The sequence below is a fragment of the Panthera leo genome, chromosome B2, assembly GCF_018350215.1.
Source record: "Panthera leo isolate Ple1 chromosome B2, P.leo_Ple1_pat1.1, whole genome shotgun sequence".
Classification (NCBI taxonomy): domain Eukaryota; kingdom Metazoa; phylum Chordata; class Mammalia; order Carnivora; family Felidae; genus Panthera; species Panthera leo.
This window is the reverse complement of record NC_056683.1, coordinates 25,728,960-25,744,569: the sequence shown is the minus strand read 5'-3', so window position 1 is coordinate 25,744,569 and position 15,610 is coordinate 25,728,960.

Below are 15,610 nucleotides of genomic sequence, written 5' to 3'. Positions count from 1 at the left end.
ATGTTTGCACAGTAGAAGAACTCAGAGCATGTGTGAAACTAAAGTTCCTTGGCAAATCCAAGATTTATGGAACCTTTACTAGCCAGGAGCTCATGGTTTGTAATGCATACCCACTGCCCAGGCTCCCACGACTCCTGCCGCCATGAATTTTAGAGACTTCACACTCTGCTCAAAGGTCTCAGTTCCCCAGCTCCATTTCTAAACAAACAAACAAACAAACAAACAAAAACCCCTCTAGTAAATGCTTCTTTGTAAATGCAGAATAACAGAAATGAAAGGGTTCTAAGTAAGCACTGTTGATAAGTGGATTGCTTAAGCTAGATAATTATCTTTTTCCATATTTCTTTTCTTCTTTCCCAAAGGATTTGAGGTCATTACCACATAGTTAGAACATTTTAAAAGTTGGATTTGGTGTTATGGTCAATAATTTTAAATGACAACAGGTTTTTTTTATTTTTTATTTATTATTTTTGAGAGAGTAAGCGGGGAAGGGGCAAAGGGAGGTTGGGGAAGAGAGGATCTGAAGTGGCTTCTGTGCTGACAGCAGACTGCCCAATGAGGGGCTCAAATTCATGAACTATGAGATCTTGACCTGGGCCAAAGCTAGATGCTCAATCCACTGAGCCACCCAGGTGCCCCAAATGACAACAGTTTTTATGGAAACTAAGTCTGTGGATGCCTTTTCAAGGCATCATAATCAAAATATCATGAATCACCTCTTCTTTGGTTTTTCTTTTTTTTTTTTTAAGTTGAAAATAGACTTGCACATACTAGCAAGGATGTGTTTAAGCATGATCCTTTTTGGATAAATCTTTAAAGCATTTGCATATATGCTGAAATGTGCATAAAAACTTCTAGAAGAAAGCACAAGAAATGACTAACAGTGTTAACTGCATAGAGAGAAACATGAATTGGGCCCACCCCAGAGTAATCTCTGTCCATTTTAGAGTTTTCTGTACAGTTTGAATTTGTTATCCCAAGCTAGCATGTGTATACATATATATTCATTCATTCAAGATAAAATGTTGGGTATGCTCAGAGGAATAAGACAGAGCCCCTGACAGAAAACTATTTATAACCTAGTAAGGGACACTGATAATAAGTACATTATTAAATAATTATCATGTATGTGCTACAATTGTTTAAGAGCCTGGGCTCAGGGGTGCCTGAGTGGCTCAGTTGGTTAAGCAATCGACTTCGGCTCAAGTCACGATCTCACCGTCCGTGAGTTCAAGCCCCGCATCCGGCTCTGTGCTGACAGCTTGGAGCCTGGAGCGTGCTTCAGATTCTGTGTCTCCCTCTCTCTGTCCCCTCCCCCGTCCATGCTCTGTCTCTCTCTGTCTCAAAAATAAAATAAAACATTTAAAAAAATTTAAAGAAAAAGAACCTGGGTTCAAATTCTGACTTGGCCATTTTCTGGCTATGTGATTTTGGGTAAACTACTTAATCTTTCTGTGCCTCAGTTTTCATCTGGAATAGGATAATAATAGTTGCTACTTCATCAAGTTTTTATGAGCATTAAATGAATGAGCATATGTAAAGCACTTAGGACAGTGCTGGGCTTATGGTAAGCTCTCAATAAACTCCTAATATTATTATGGGAAAGATGCAAGATAGGCAATACACCAACCAGCACAGTGAAAAGAGGAACTTCTTCTGCCTGGGTCCTGGGTACCAAGGTTTTGAAGTGAAGATGCTGCTTAAATGAGGCCCTAAAAGATAAATAGGTTTTTGCCAGGGGAATAGGAGGAAAAGAACATTTTGGGGAAAGAGAACAGTGTGAGAAAGGGCAGGGAGGTGTGGCTGCCTGGACAGCAGCCCAAAATAGGCAATTTGAACTCCTGAACTTTCCTTCCAGGAGTGTCTCAAGGAAATGAAAAAGAAAGGGCAACTTTGTTCGTTTTTAAAGTCCAGTACGTAATATGTGTAAAGTCTGACCCTTCATATGGCTTTTCAGACTCACTTGTTAAATTGCTTTTTTATAGTCTTCTTGGTAGAAGTTCACACCTGATCAAACATCTGTAAATTAACTAGTATAAAAAATGAAAATCGTGAAATATAAAGCAGATACCTATGCAGACCTCCAGAGCACAGATATGCAGGATAGAGCGGGCCTCACACCTCTGCAATCCAATTTACACCTGCTTCTGGGGTCGAGTCATTTGAGACACACTGTTTGGTATTGGGAAACAGACCCCTGACAGGTCCACCTCAGCACCCACTAAGTGGTATTCAAGGCAGAGGTCCAGCATATAACACTCCCCCAGTTGTTCCCAAATCTGAGTTTGGACCATGACCTTGCACTCCTCAACTCAAAGTCACATTGACTGGGCACCTACGTGTGCAAGACTCTGCACTAAGGGGTTTCTTAATATCTCAGTCAATCTTCACAAGGAGCCTCTGGGAAAACATTTCTGATTTCCTTCTTGGAGGGGAAAACTGAGCTTCTGAGAAGTTAAGCAATTTTCCCAAGTTCCTGGCCAATAGTTAGGATTTGTATCCATGCCTTCTTAATCTACATTCAGTGCTCTTTTCGCTATCTGCTGCTGCCTCAGAGAAATGCTCTAAGCTCAGCATGCCAAGATGTCATAGAATTAAAGAGAGTTAGAGATGGAAGAAATCCTGGACATCTAGCCCACACACTGAGAACTCCCTTGCTGCCCATAATTCCAGATGCACTCTCAGCATTGTCTACAGCCTGTGTCATAGATTGCCCAGGCAACATCCCTCTCCCATCTTCTAACAGAGACTTGTGCTCTTAGATAATGTGCTGCATTCTTCAACCTCCTTTGGGGTAGCCACTGAGATATAAGCATAAAAGAATAAAAATCTTGCAAGAAATTTTTTTGCCATTCCATTGTCCTTCTTTCCTCAAGCTTCAAGAAAAGCAGATATCATGTCAGGAGCTCCAGCAACCACTTTGGGACCATGAAGGAAAGGCCAGAGAATTTCAGAGATCTTGGCTATAAACCAACACATATGGGCTTCTTTATCATGAAGGTCTAAATCTATATGTGTTTAATCCACCATAGCTAGAGCTGTGTTTCTAAAAACTACATAAAATTCCTAAGTGATACAGTGGCTAAAAATTAGCATGAACTGAATGCGTGACTATTGTTCAAATGTTTGTTTATACTGGTGTGGTTGGTAAAATTCAGACTTACTTGAAAGAATCGCTGAATAAAAATAGCTTTCAGTCATGTATTTTCTCAACAGGAAATAACAGAAGTATAGTTGCTATTATGAGTCTGTGAACTTTTTTCTTTTACATTAATAAGGTTGGAAGTCACTAATCTCATTAGGCCTCAAAGTGACTTTGTAAGGCCACTTGGCATTCTCTTTGCACCATTCCACCAGCATCACTTTGGATTGGTATTGCAGACAGATCTTACTAGTAAGGAGTGAGCAAAAGTGGGAAGTTAATTTTGAGCAAAAGTCTTGGGGCTTCTTAGGGAAAGCCAGAACTCCTCACAAAGAAGACTCTTCAAAGGGCAGGAAGTGCAGCTAAATCTTGGGTTATATCCTAGAGTCACACCCATCCACATGGGAGAAAACACTCTAGTCAATTTTGTTCATAAAAATCAGCACATTGAATGTTCATTATTGAAGAATGAAAGAAGGGAGGGAGGGAGGAAGCAAAGAAAGGAGGAACAGGGGAAAGGAGAGAGGGTGGAAGGAAGAAAGAAAAGAAAGAATAGAGGGAGGAAAGAAAAGACCAATGGGTAGTATTAAAAAGAAATAAAAGAATACTCTGTGAACTGGAAGACTGAGGCACAATTTCCCCATCTTTTATAATAGTCCCTGAGAGTATGAAAAGAAGGCCACCGTTTCACAGGTAAAATTGTGAATTTGAAAGCAATTAAATATAGTAATTTTTCCCACCTAGCTACAGAATTGAATGTGCCAAATAATTAAGTATTAATTGACTGTGAAAATGCATGGCATTTTATAGCCCTTAAATTTCTTGCCTGTGTTTAGTGATTTATTAATTATAAATGACATGTTATATTTCACAGTTTGTCTTTCTGTTATTTTCATTAGAGTAAGTTCTTAACAATTCCAAGTTCAGGTACCTGGGAAGTCTATTAAAAAAAAGTATGAAATTTGTTTAAAAAGAAGTGCAAATTTAATCCAGTTCTTTTAATTCAGTAATACAAATTAATAGCTAATAAAGTATGGTTCAAGTACATGCATATCAGATTCACATCAACAAGCAGCATTTGTAATCAGAAGAACTAGTTTGTCTTTCCACATGTAAGTTCTAATAATATCTTTGAATATTTTCTCTCTTACCTAGGTTGCTAATCTACAATCTTGTTTACACTAATTTTTTAAATCAAATCCTCTCTCTGCCAAGTAGAACAAAAGTAAACTTTACCCAAGTCCATTATCACCAATTATTGGTTAGCAAAGTTTGACTACATGAGGTTTTATTGTGTAACTGACTATATGACAGTGCTGTCATATTTAATGAAAATTTGGGTTATTTTTGAACTAGTAACCCCTTATTAGAATAAGAAGTGAAATCACTGCTAATATACCTGAAAATATATCAATAGGACCTTTCCAGTTCAAAACTCACTTTTTCAACATACTCTTTCCTAAACTCCACACTCTGCTCCTTCCTTAAACTCCATTAAAATAACAGTAAAGGGATTTGTGAAATGACAAATACACAAACACACAGTAAAAAAAAAAAAAAAGATAACACTGATAGAATTTTGGAAGCTGGAGACATAAGCAGGAGAGCTGAATCTTAAGACAAAAGAGGAAAACATTGAGAAGTATCTTAAATTGTCCCACAAAATCCCATAATATCGCCTGGAATGCTTCACATATATTGATCTCTAAGTCCTATTCCCAAAGATTATGGTGTAATTGGTCTGGCATGTGGCCTAGATTTTGGAAGTTTTTCAGATTTCCTAGGTGATTCTAATATGCAGACAAGTTTTGGGATCCCTGCCCTAACATGAAAAACAGAGATTTAAAACTAATGAAACAAAGTAATTAGAGGAAACAGAGATTATGCAGAGAAAAAAACTTCCTAAAAAACTCACCAATATCCTCAGAGAAATAACAGAATGTATAAAATCTATGTAACAAGAACAGGATTCATAAAAAAGAAACACTCAGAATTAAAAAGAGTTCTTGGAAATTAAGACCATACAGGAGACAAGAAAATTTTTAAAAAGTTTCCACAATAAGGAAGTAATGTTGAAAGCAGAGCAGCCAGATATATAAAATAAAAATGAAAGGAAAAGATGAGAAATTTAGAAGCCTAGACTAGGAGATCCAACATTCAAATAATAGGATCTCCAGAACAAGAACAAAGAAACATGAAATTGTCCAAGAAAGTTTCCAAGATTGAAAGAGGTAAGAGTCCAGCAAATATCCTGCACAGCGGATGAATAACGTGTACAAGGTCTATCATTATGAAATTTCTGAATATCAGGGACAAATAGAGGGTCTCACAGGTGCTAGAGAGAAAAATATATGCCTCATACAAAATATCAGAATTCTGAACTTACTTGGACATTTCCATAGAAATATGAAAGCTAGAAGACAACCTACAATGCCTTCCAAATCCTGAAAAGAAATTATTTCTAATCTAGAATTATATGCCAGATAAACTATTATCCAAGTATGCCTTATTATGTAAAATAAGGCATTTTCAGACATGTAAGATCTCAAAAATATTACATCCCTCCATCACTTCTCAGGAAACTACTAGAAGATGTGTTCTATCTAAACAAAGTCATAAAACAAGAAAGAAAAACAAAGCATAACTACCAGATGATACCCAATATAAGAGACAGGATCTCTCTACACTGATGGGGAGTAGAAATCCTAGGATATCAACTGTTCTTCAGGTTTAGAGGGCAACCAGTGTAGAATGGATTAAAGTTCAGATTGATCAGAAGTCTCTGGGAGAAATTCCTTTAAGAAGATAAAATTGATAGGATAACTAATATATATGAAGATTTGTAGAAAAGGTTTAGAAATTTAAGTTTGGTTTTGATACATAATACATTTTTTTAAATAAGCAAATTTTTAAATCAAGGCAACCAATAACTCCAGGAAAAAGAAAAGGCTGAGCAAGAAATGAAAATACACAATGAAGCTCTGCATTTCTCTGTCATGAATAGAATTTTCAAAATCACAATAATTGAAACACTGAAATTTTATTTAACCAAAAATTATAATTATATTGGGAGAAAAGGTGCGTGTGTGTGTGTGTGTGTGTGTTGTGTGTGTGTGTGTTGGAAGTGGAAGACGAAAGAGACTTAATCCTTGTCTTTCTACAGCATTCAATGAAAGAAGTCTAACTATGAAATGAAAAAATAACATATACATGTTATTTAGACATATGAAAGTAAGTAACAAAAGAATCAACTAAAACAAATGAAAATGCTTACCTCTGATGAGGAGGAAATGGGGACAATAATGGTAAGGACTGCTGTTTCTCACCAAAAACATTATATAACTTTATGACTTATGGGAATGTATAATAAATATTTTAAAATATATGAAAAATATGAAGATTTTATGTAAAAATATTCTATGTATCTTATATATAAAACATTTTAACTCTGAGTGAGCCACCCCAGTTTTAGCATGACAACTTGACACCCTGTTATATAACCTTAATAATTCACTTTTACATTTAATAATTCACATTTTTTTCAATGATATACCAACTCCTATTTTTACTTCTCTAATTAAAAAAATAAGTTATGTGATATCTGATAATTCTTAAGATGACAAAGTAAAGTTTTAAATGTAAGCTTTCTCATCTCTGTGGAGCATCAAAAAGAGCATATGTTAAAGCTTGAAGTGAATTTGCTCAAGCAATTCAGCATTCAAATATTTGGAAGTACAAAAGATGCAAAGATCTCAATAAAATTGGATGACTGCCCTCATCCTGGGCTATCTTGAGGTTTTCTTTCTCACTGGCACTCTACAGTTTGCATTTTTTTTTTTTAGAATCAATTTTCCATAGTTCTTCATTCATGGCTTAGTCAAAACACCTCATAAAGTGTGGAATTTTTGCATCCTCAAGAAGAGCTCAGATAGAAGTGGTTGGGCTATGGGTGACTCTGGCTCCAGGCATATCTGGCTAGACAGACACCTTTCGTTAAGTTGTTAGCATTCAGGGGAACCTGGCTATTTCTGGGCCCTTCTACACAAAGTTAATTTTGACATTCCTGATATTCTTTACACTGGCTCTCTGCTCATTTTAAAGATGACTTTATCCTACTTTAGTCTCCCTGTAGCCAAGAATGATGCTTCTCCTTCTCACCTAACACCTGTGCTGGTGAGCTAGACACATAAGGGACCAAACCCCCAGATCCTGATGTTCCTGCTCCTAAGGGTCCAGTGGGGGGTTGTTTTCTGTTAGGATTATGTTAAGGAAAAACAACAGAAATCCCAGAAGGTTTGGATTTATAGGAGCTATGAAGGGGTGCTCTGGCTTTGAACCAGCTGAGAAGAAACCAAGCAGAAATCCTTAGTCACCCTGTGCTGAGGAACAAAAGTGTGAAGGATCACTGAGAGCCATAAGGGAAATTATGGAGGAAAGAATAAAGTTTTTTTTTTTTCTTTTGCCAAGTAAACTCACACGACAGAAATCCATCCTTTAGAACTTATGGTCAGTTGCTAATTAATACAAGACATTTTAACCCACTCCACAGTTGATAATTTTCTGGAGATCTGGAAGGAATCCATTTCATGGAGTGAACACATATAGAACAATCTGGTCTGCCTAACTTTCTAAGTACTGTATGTAGCACAGCACCAGAGAAATGAAAAATTCGTTAATATCTTGATGATGATAAAGACTAACAGGGAAATATCCTCATGGAGAATCCTCATATTCTATTAAGAAACATAATTTTTCAAGTTAAAGTTCATGACACAACTCAAGCTTACTAAAACTATATATAAAATTTTAAATATACTGTGTAGCTAAGTGGGATATTGGACTTAACATCTTTTGAATTAAATCTTGATATGCAAAGTACTTTTAAAAATAATCTCATGTGTACTGGGGGAATATAAATCAGAATTCAACATATCTCAGGATTCAATATTTTAAAAAATCAAAGAGTTTTATACTTTGTGACTGTGTCTCATTCAAACCCTTTTTATAATATCACTGACAAATGTTTGTACAGCTACAGGTTCATGATTTCATGATCATGTTGCAGGATGGAATGACCTCAGTGTTTGGAAGGTCTACTCTTACATACCATGGCCAACATTTCTGGTCTCATCTTCAAGACACTGACATAGAGTTTACCAAGTAGCAAACAATGGCCATGGGTGCTGGGCTGCCTTCTTTTGGCTGACTTCTTATCCTTATTTGTTGCACATACTACCAAATGTTTCAAAGAGTTAAGGGGCACTAAAGCATTTCTAAAAAGACTAGGAAAAAAATCAGCATCTCCAGTGTATTTAGGAAACGTATCTTTTAAAAGTCCAAAAATGGTACTGAGGCTCTACAACTATAGAATTGCAGAAAAGTACAATGTTTCAAGTTACAGACAGCTGTAATAAAAAGCAGAGAAGATGTAGGAGGTGAGAGGAAGGAAGGAGCTCTGGGCACACAAAGCCATAGCCATTTGCCAGGAAATAGTTGCAAGTGTTTGAAGACTGTAGGTGAGTGGTTTTCGTGAAACCAGATCTCAGTGTTAGGTGTCTGCTTAAGTAAATTCCATCCTCAGTGCACTCTCCTAGCCACTGAGAAAATACTTGCTCCAACTTAGAGGACACAAAAGCCCTATGCAGAATTGTAAGGATATTACAACAGATGAGAAAGCACATTGAAAAGTAGGAGTGAGTGGCTCAAAGGAACCCGAGACCAAAGTAGACCTCACACCCCTCGCTTTTCTTTACTATATAATTAACCAAACGATAACTCAAGCGAAAACAAAATTCTATGTAAATATCTTAAAACTGGATTATTACCTTACAGCAGGAAAGACCAATTTTGTGGTATATGATACTTGGGAATTATAAATATGTGTCCGATTCTGTTACCTGAAATGTGGCTCTAGTAAAGTCCACTGTGTGGTTTCAGAGAGCACAGATGCAGGCAGATGGGTGGAACCCCAAGGACATGAAGAATTTGGCAATCTTTATTAATCTTAAAGAACTGGCCCCATTAACTAAATCAAAGGCAATTGCTGCTACTCTTTAAAACAAAATACAGTAGATCCAGTGTTCTGCCTCAAACACAAAAACTTTGTATTCTACTACTCCCAAGAGTCTAGACACAAAGAAGGAGCAAGACACCGGGAAGCCCTTTTGGGGTAAAAATGTAAATTGAGAAGAGTGGGGAGCACATCAGGGAAAGAGGCTGCCCTAGAGCTCGTGGCAAGGAGGCACTAGAAAGTTCCTCTTCTCCTTCAGAGTCTCAGGGACACAACCTACACTATAAGTAGGTGGGAAGCCCCCCAAGGACAGGCATTTTTTCATAGAAAACAAAAGTCAGTGTTTCTAAAAGTTTAGAATACCTAAGAATCACTAGATTCTTAAACATAAGGATCAGAAATTTTGATTTCAGGTTTCTGGGATAGAGCTCAGAAATTAAAAAAAAAAAGTGACCTGGTTGCTTCTTATCTTCTTCTCCTTTTTTTTCCTTGTTGTTGTTGTTGCTATTATTATTATCCAGCATTTACTGAGGACTCAACAATGGCCTGACACTGCCCTTGTTCAAGCCACCTCAACCTTTTAAATGTTCATTTTTCTTCCACTCCACACACAAGTAAACTGAGGCACAGAAAAGTTAAGTCATGACTCCAAGGCAACTTGGGTAGTAATTAGCAGAGCTGATACCTCTATTTTTAAAAGTTACCCAACGGGGCGCCTGGGTGGCTCAGTCGGTAAAGCGGCCGACTTCAGCTCAGGTCATGATCTCACGGTCTGTGAGTTCGAGCCCCACATCGGGCTCTGTGCTGACAGCTCAGAGCCTGGAGCCTGCTTCAGATTCTGTGCCTCCCTCTCTCTCTGACCCTCCCCCGTTCATTCTCTGTCTCAAAAATAAATAAACATTAAAAAAAAAAAAAGTTACCCAAATGCCACAGTTCAAAACACAAAGTCCTAGCAAGTGGCATCAGACAGTGGGGGGCAAATCCTGCTGCAACATGCTTTGTTTCTTCCTATTTGTTTCAAGGTTGTTTTTCGTAGGTAAGACACAGGTGGTGCAATGAAATCTTACTCTTTTCTGTACAGTGGGAGGTTTGTACCTTTCCCCTCTCACACCTGTATTTTCTTGATCTTCAATTAGTCAAGCCCCCACCTTCCAATCAGTAGACTCTCTGGCTTTCTCCACCCATACACACCCAGTTCCAATGAGAGAGAAATGGAGAACATTCGCAGTGCACATAGTTGCAGATTACTGCCCCTCTGCCTTCTGTAGCTGCCTCCCCATTGGGCTAGTACAGTGCCCAGCATGACAATCAAGTCATTGCTGGTCCCCCATTGGTGCCTTCGAGCAATGGGTCCTCGGTGCCCCCACACCCTCCTGTGGTCCAGTCCACCAACTGCCCTCACACCTGGGTTCTCCAGGCTCCAGGGCCTTCTGTTCACAGCCACAGTCACAAAGCACATCATGTGTAGCCTTACTTATGGGCCACACCCCATGACTGTGCAAATAAAAGTACAGGAAGCCCAGAGGAATTTGAATTTCAGATAAGCAATGAGTAACTTTGGGGTATAAGTATGTCTCAAATATCGCATGAACATACTTATACTAAAAATGATGCATTGTTTATCTGAAATTCAAATTTCACTGGGGGCCTGAACTTTATTTGGCAACCCTACCCCAGCCTCTGCCTACAGCAGTGGGCCAGACCCCCTCAAGGAGAGGTTCTCTTTCGGCCTCCTTGGATAATTTCCAGACTGGAGATTTCAGGTCATCAGATGTGTTTCAATAACTTTGGGGAGAAAAGCAAAGGTCTCATTTTGTTTCTTTCTAGGAGGCTCCTCCTCAGAGGCATTTTTCAGCATTTACCCACCAAGACCATTGGGAGAGAAGTTTTTGACCGACTACAAAGGAACCTGTCGAAACCTATCCTACAGGCAGTGGTTTCTGTGATTTTTTTTTATTATTTACGTAACCCAGAAGGGGTTACTCAAGCAATTCTCCCAGCAGGACCACTGGGCCCAAGACAACTTTTTACCTCCATCCAGATGGAGATGCATTTGGCAAATGCTAACTTTTCTTCTCCCTAAAGCATTGCCTTACCAGGAAACCCACTAAGCTTTTGCAAATGCATGATTTAGATTCTCAAGAATGAACTCTTAGCAGTTCAACAAGAATGAATGGACAGCAGACTAAGAACAGGTTCTACATTCCAGCAAGACATCCACGTTCAGTGAGTGGTTCACACACCGAGCAAAGTTGCCCTTCGAGGAGGCAAATGGACTGAAAGCCAGTGTGTTCCCTTGGCTGAGCCTAAGGAAGAGATGCCTTTTTCTTCTCTCATAAGTGAGGTCACATGACCAAGATGTCAGCTCAAGGGGCACATAGAAGAATGTTCCTGCAAATCTACTGCCCTAGAGGGAACACTTGTTAAAATTTTGCACACAGGTACTTTTCCAGCTTGGAGTGACTGCCTGTTTGAGGAGAATTGCCCAGCATAGGGGAAGAAAGAATGAGAAAACATGGATAGGAGGCAAGTCTCAAAAACCCAGTTTTGCTTAGTTGCAACATTGAATAAAGGACTCCAAATAGCCACAGGAGCAAGTCCTTATGTGGTTAAAGGCTCTGGCGTTTGCTTAAGAGCCTAATTTTCAGTCCACATTCTCTTACTCAGCACTTTTAATCAAAATAATCAGTCCAGTGTCTGAGGAGGAGCAGGGAATGAATAGGGCAGTGTAAGAATCCCTTGTTGCTAATGAAATATTTAAAAATCCAGGACAGGGATGGCCTGTACTATTTAAGACAGAGGAGACTCTTACCATGCCCCTCCATACCCTGTTTTTTTTATTTGCAAGAGTAAAAAAATAGAATTTATGCACCTTAAAAAAATATGAAGTGAAAAATTATCCATTAGCACAGCAAAGACCTATTTCCAGGAAACAGGTTTTAAAAGAAAATTCTTGACGTCCTGAGGTTAAAACCAGGAGGTGTCATGACTTTGAAAGTGAACGATGAAAGAGCCACTGTGTCCAGGTGCAGTGCAGGCTTGCCTCGTTTCATCTGTTAAGGGAGGCTGGTTAAATCCCTGGTTGTGGTCCAAAAATATCCTGGCAGTTAGCATCTTACATTAAAATTTATAAACCACGAAAGACCTTTTCTTAAAGAAAAGTTAATTCAGACTGGATAGCCTGGAAAAAAAAAGCATTTAAAAGGGGTAGTCATCAGAAGTGGTTATATGGAAAACTAGAGGTAAGTAATGCTTTTTACTCCTCTAAAACATACTAAAAATATAGCAATAGTAATTTCAGAAGGAAGGGAAATGGCACCAAGTATAATTTCATTTCTAAGAAGTCCCAGGAATGAGCCCTGGAACTGCCAGAATTAACTTTTAGGGGTGACAAAATAATGGTAGGGATATTAGCAGGAAATCAGACTTGTCAAATGGATGGAAACAGGCTACCTTCTGGTATCTCCACTCAAGCCAGCTAAGAGGTTCTACTCTAAGATCTTGGTTAGGCAGGTCTGGAAGGGCACTCAGCCTTTCCCCTCCAACTCTTTCTGCTATGCCTCCTTCTTTAATTCACCTTTATTGACCACCTCCTGTGTGCTGCCCTGCTCTATGTATGCTTGCTCATCCTACAGGTGCAAACTGAAAAGCACCACACGCTCAAAGAGACCTTCATGAATTACCTACAGATTAGGTAAAATCCCCCATCTGTGCTTCTCTCCACCCTCAGCACTCTTTTTAATGGCCTGACTTCCCTGTGAGATTGTGGGAGTGGAGGGGAGACTTTCTTTTACTCACCATATAGCTACACTCTCCATCACCCGCCCAACACCCACCCATTGGGGTGCCCAGTGAAGACTGGCAAAATGAATAAACTCCAAGCTCTGTGATTCCAGTTTCATAGGCCTATTTTATCTGTTTTCATTCCAAAAGGACTTGGAGATTCAGCTCCTGAGTTTGAGTTTTAAGGGGGATTGGTAAAGTAGAGAAAGTGACAGCAAGGGGAGGGTAATCATAACAATACATGGCCATGACATGGTCCCTTCTACGTGGTAGTGAGCTTGTCAACAGGGAATCTGACCCATGGCCTGTGGGTGACTCCATCTCTGCATAAACCCAAGTGAGGGGAGAGAAAGCCCTAAACAACAGCCCCCTGCAGGTTCATCCAGCAAGAGGTCAGCCTGGACCAGCCTGCTGGCTCCACTTGGAGAATTACAGTCCCCAAGCACCATGCATGAATTTCCCAATCTTGTTTTCTTCCTGATTCATATAATCAGACATTTCAACCCCAACTAAATGATCAGCTTCTACAGTAACAGTAACAACATTAACATTAGCTACCACTTAGTGAGTACTCACATATCAGGCATAGTGCTAAGTGTTTCATACACAGTCCCTACATATTCTGCATAGCAGCCAGCATGAGAGCAATATTATTAACCCCATATTTCAAATACCTACTCAGCAAGCTACAGGAATTGATAGAGGTCCAACAGCTAATCATGATGGGTACTGTAAATCCCATTTCTTTGGCCTCCTCTATAGATCCTAGCAGGTATCTGGGCACTTGGGAAGCATTTCATAAATCTTTTCCAGTTGGCCTGAGCAGAACGGTACATTTCCTTACATTTCTGGTGACAGTAGTTCCCACGTGGGCCCACACACAGCCAGAATCCGTCTGAGCTGGACTCTGGTCTTGACAGAGTTTATTGGACAGCTCCACAGTGACCCTAGGAATGCTGTTCTGTGCCAGGCCATGTGGAGTGAACCCTGAAGCTGCTGGAGCCTTGGGAAGAGGTGGAATCAACATTCTGGGAGGTGGGTGGAACCTTTATTGCTAATGCCTTAAAACTGAAAATCTAGAGGGTTTTGCAGGAATGGCCAAAGGGACTGCACTGGTGCTTTATTTCTGCTGAGAGTGACCTCACACTGAAGAAGGTTTGAGCTTCACTCCACCTGACCTTGGCTGTTCCTCCCAAACATTCTTTCACATGCAACCTTCCTTGACCCTCTGTCCCCAACTGCTCTCTTGATCTATTTGTGGATATGTTTAGGGCTAATAACCCTGGGGTTGAATTTCATTCAGTGTCTCAAGTACATTCAAAGAAGGCTTGCTTTATTATAATTATTTAGACAGGGACAGGTCCCTCTACCAGCTTGCACATCATGCAAAACGATTCTCAATTCTTCTTTAAACCTTTTATTATATCTTTCTTCTTTTCACATTATTTTTAATCTGTTCATTTTATCCTGAATGAATCCTCTTTTGCTACTTTAACTGCCTATTGCATCTTCTACCAAACTGTGAAGAAGCCAGACTTCTCTCTTCTCTCACTGGATATGAGAGAACCAAATTTTTAATCCTACAAAAACATTTTTTATCTTAGTCTTGATGTGACTAATATAAAGACATAAGAGTTATGGTGGAATGGTAATACATATGTAAATTATATATATATATTTTCCATGAATTCATAATCCCCAGAGACCAAGATACCTGAGAGACTTAACAAGCAACAGAGGGGTCAAGAAACTCAATAATATCAGCTGACATTTATGTAACATTGATTCAGAGCAAAAATCAACTGTATGTATAATTTCCAGCTTATTCTATGGAAATGGAAACTCAAGTGGTCACAACACTAACTTAAGAGGTAGGGATGATGAGTACTCAAGCTAGATATTTCTTTTTTTATTTCATCTTTAGATAGAGTGAGCATGAGTTGGGGGGAGGGGCAGAAGAAGAGAGAGAGAGAATCTTAAGCAGGCTCCACACTCAGCATGGAGCCCAATGCAGGGCTCAATCCCACAACCCTGGGATCATGACCAGAGTGAAAATCAAGAGTCAGATGTTCAACCCACTGAGCCACCCAGGCATCTCTAGATATTTCAAAGTTTAATATTTTTTTATGGTCTAACCAACCCGCAGCAATGACACAACATCACCTTCTTTGTTGCCACTTGGCATTTCCTGATATAAACAAATTTAGGAATTGAAGAAGGGAAGTGAGCTGGATATTAATCAAATGGCTTCCCTAGAACAGTGCTAACCACACTTCTTACAAGAATCCCCTGGAGGGTTATTAGAAACACAGATTCCCAAGCTCCACTCATGGAGATTCTGGCCCAATAGTTTTAGGGGGGCTAGGCATCTGTCCATTCACCAAGAATCCTAGGTGATTCCCAGGTGATTCCCATCTTCAAAAGAGTTAGAGAAATGCTGCCTTCAAACAGTGGTTGTCATCCCAGATAAACAAATATCAGAGAGTTACATAACGTGCTCAGAGTCGAGGTCACTTATCTAACGTGAGTGGCAAAGCCCAGATGGACCGACAAACTCCAGATACCAATGACGTTTTCACTTGACCCTGAGAGCTTCTGAACCGTAAGCTATCCTAAAACTGGCAACAGCAGAAGGGGATGGATCCAGTCACTCCACACCACACGTGCTCATGGTT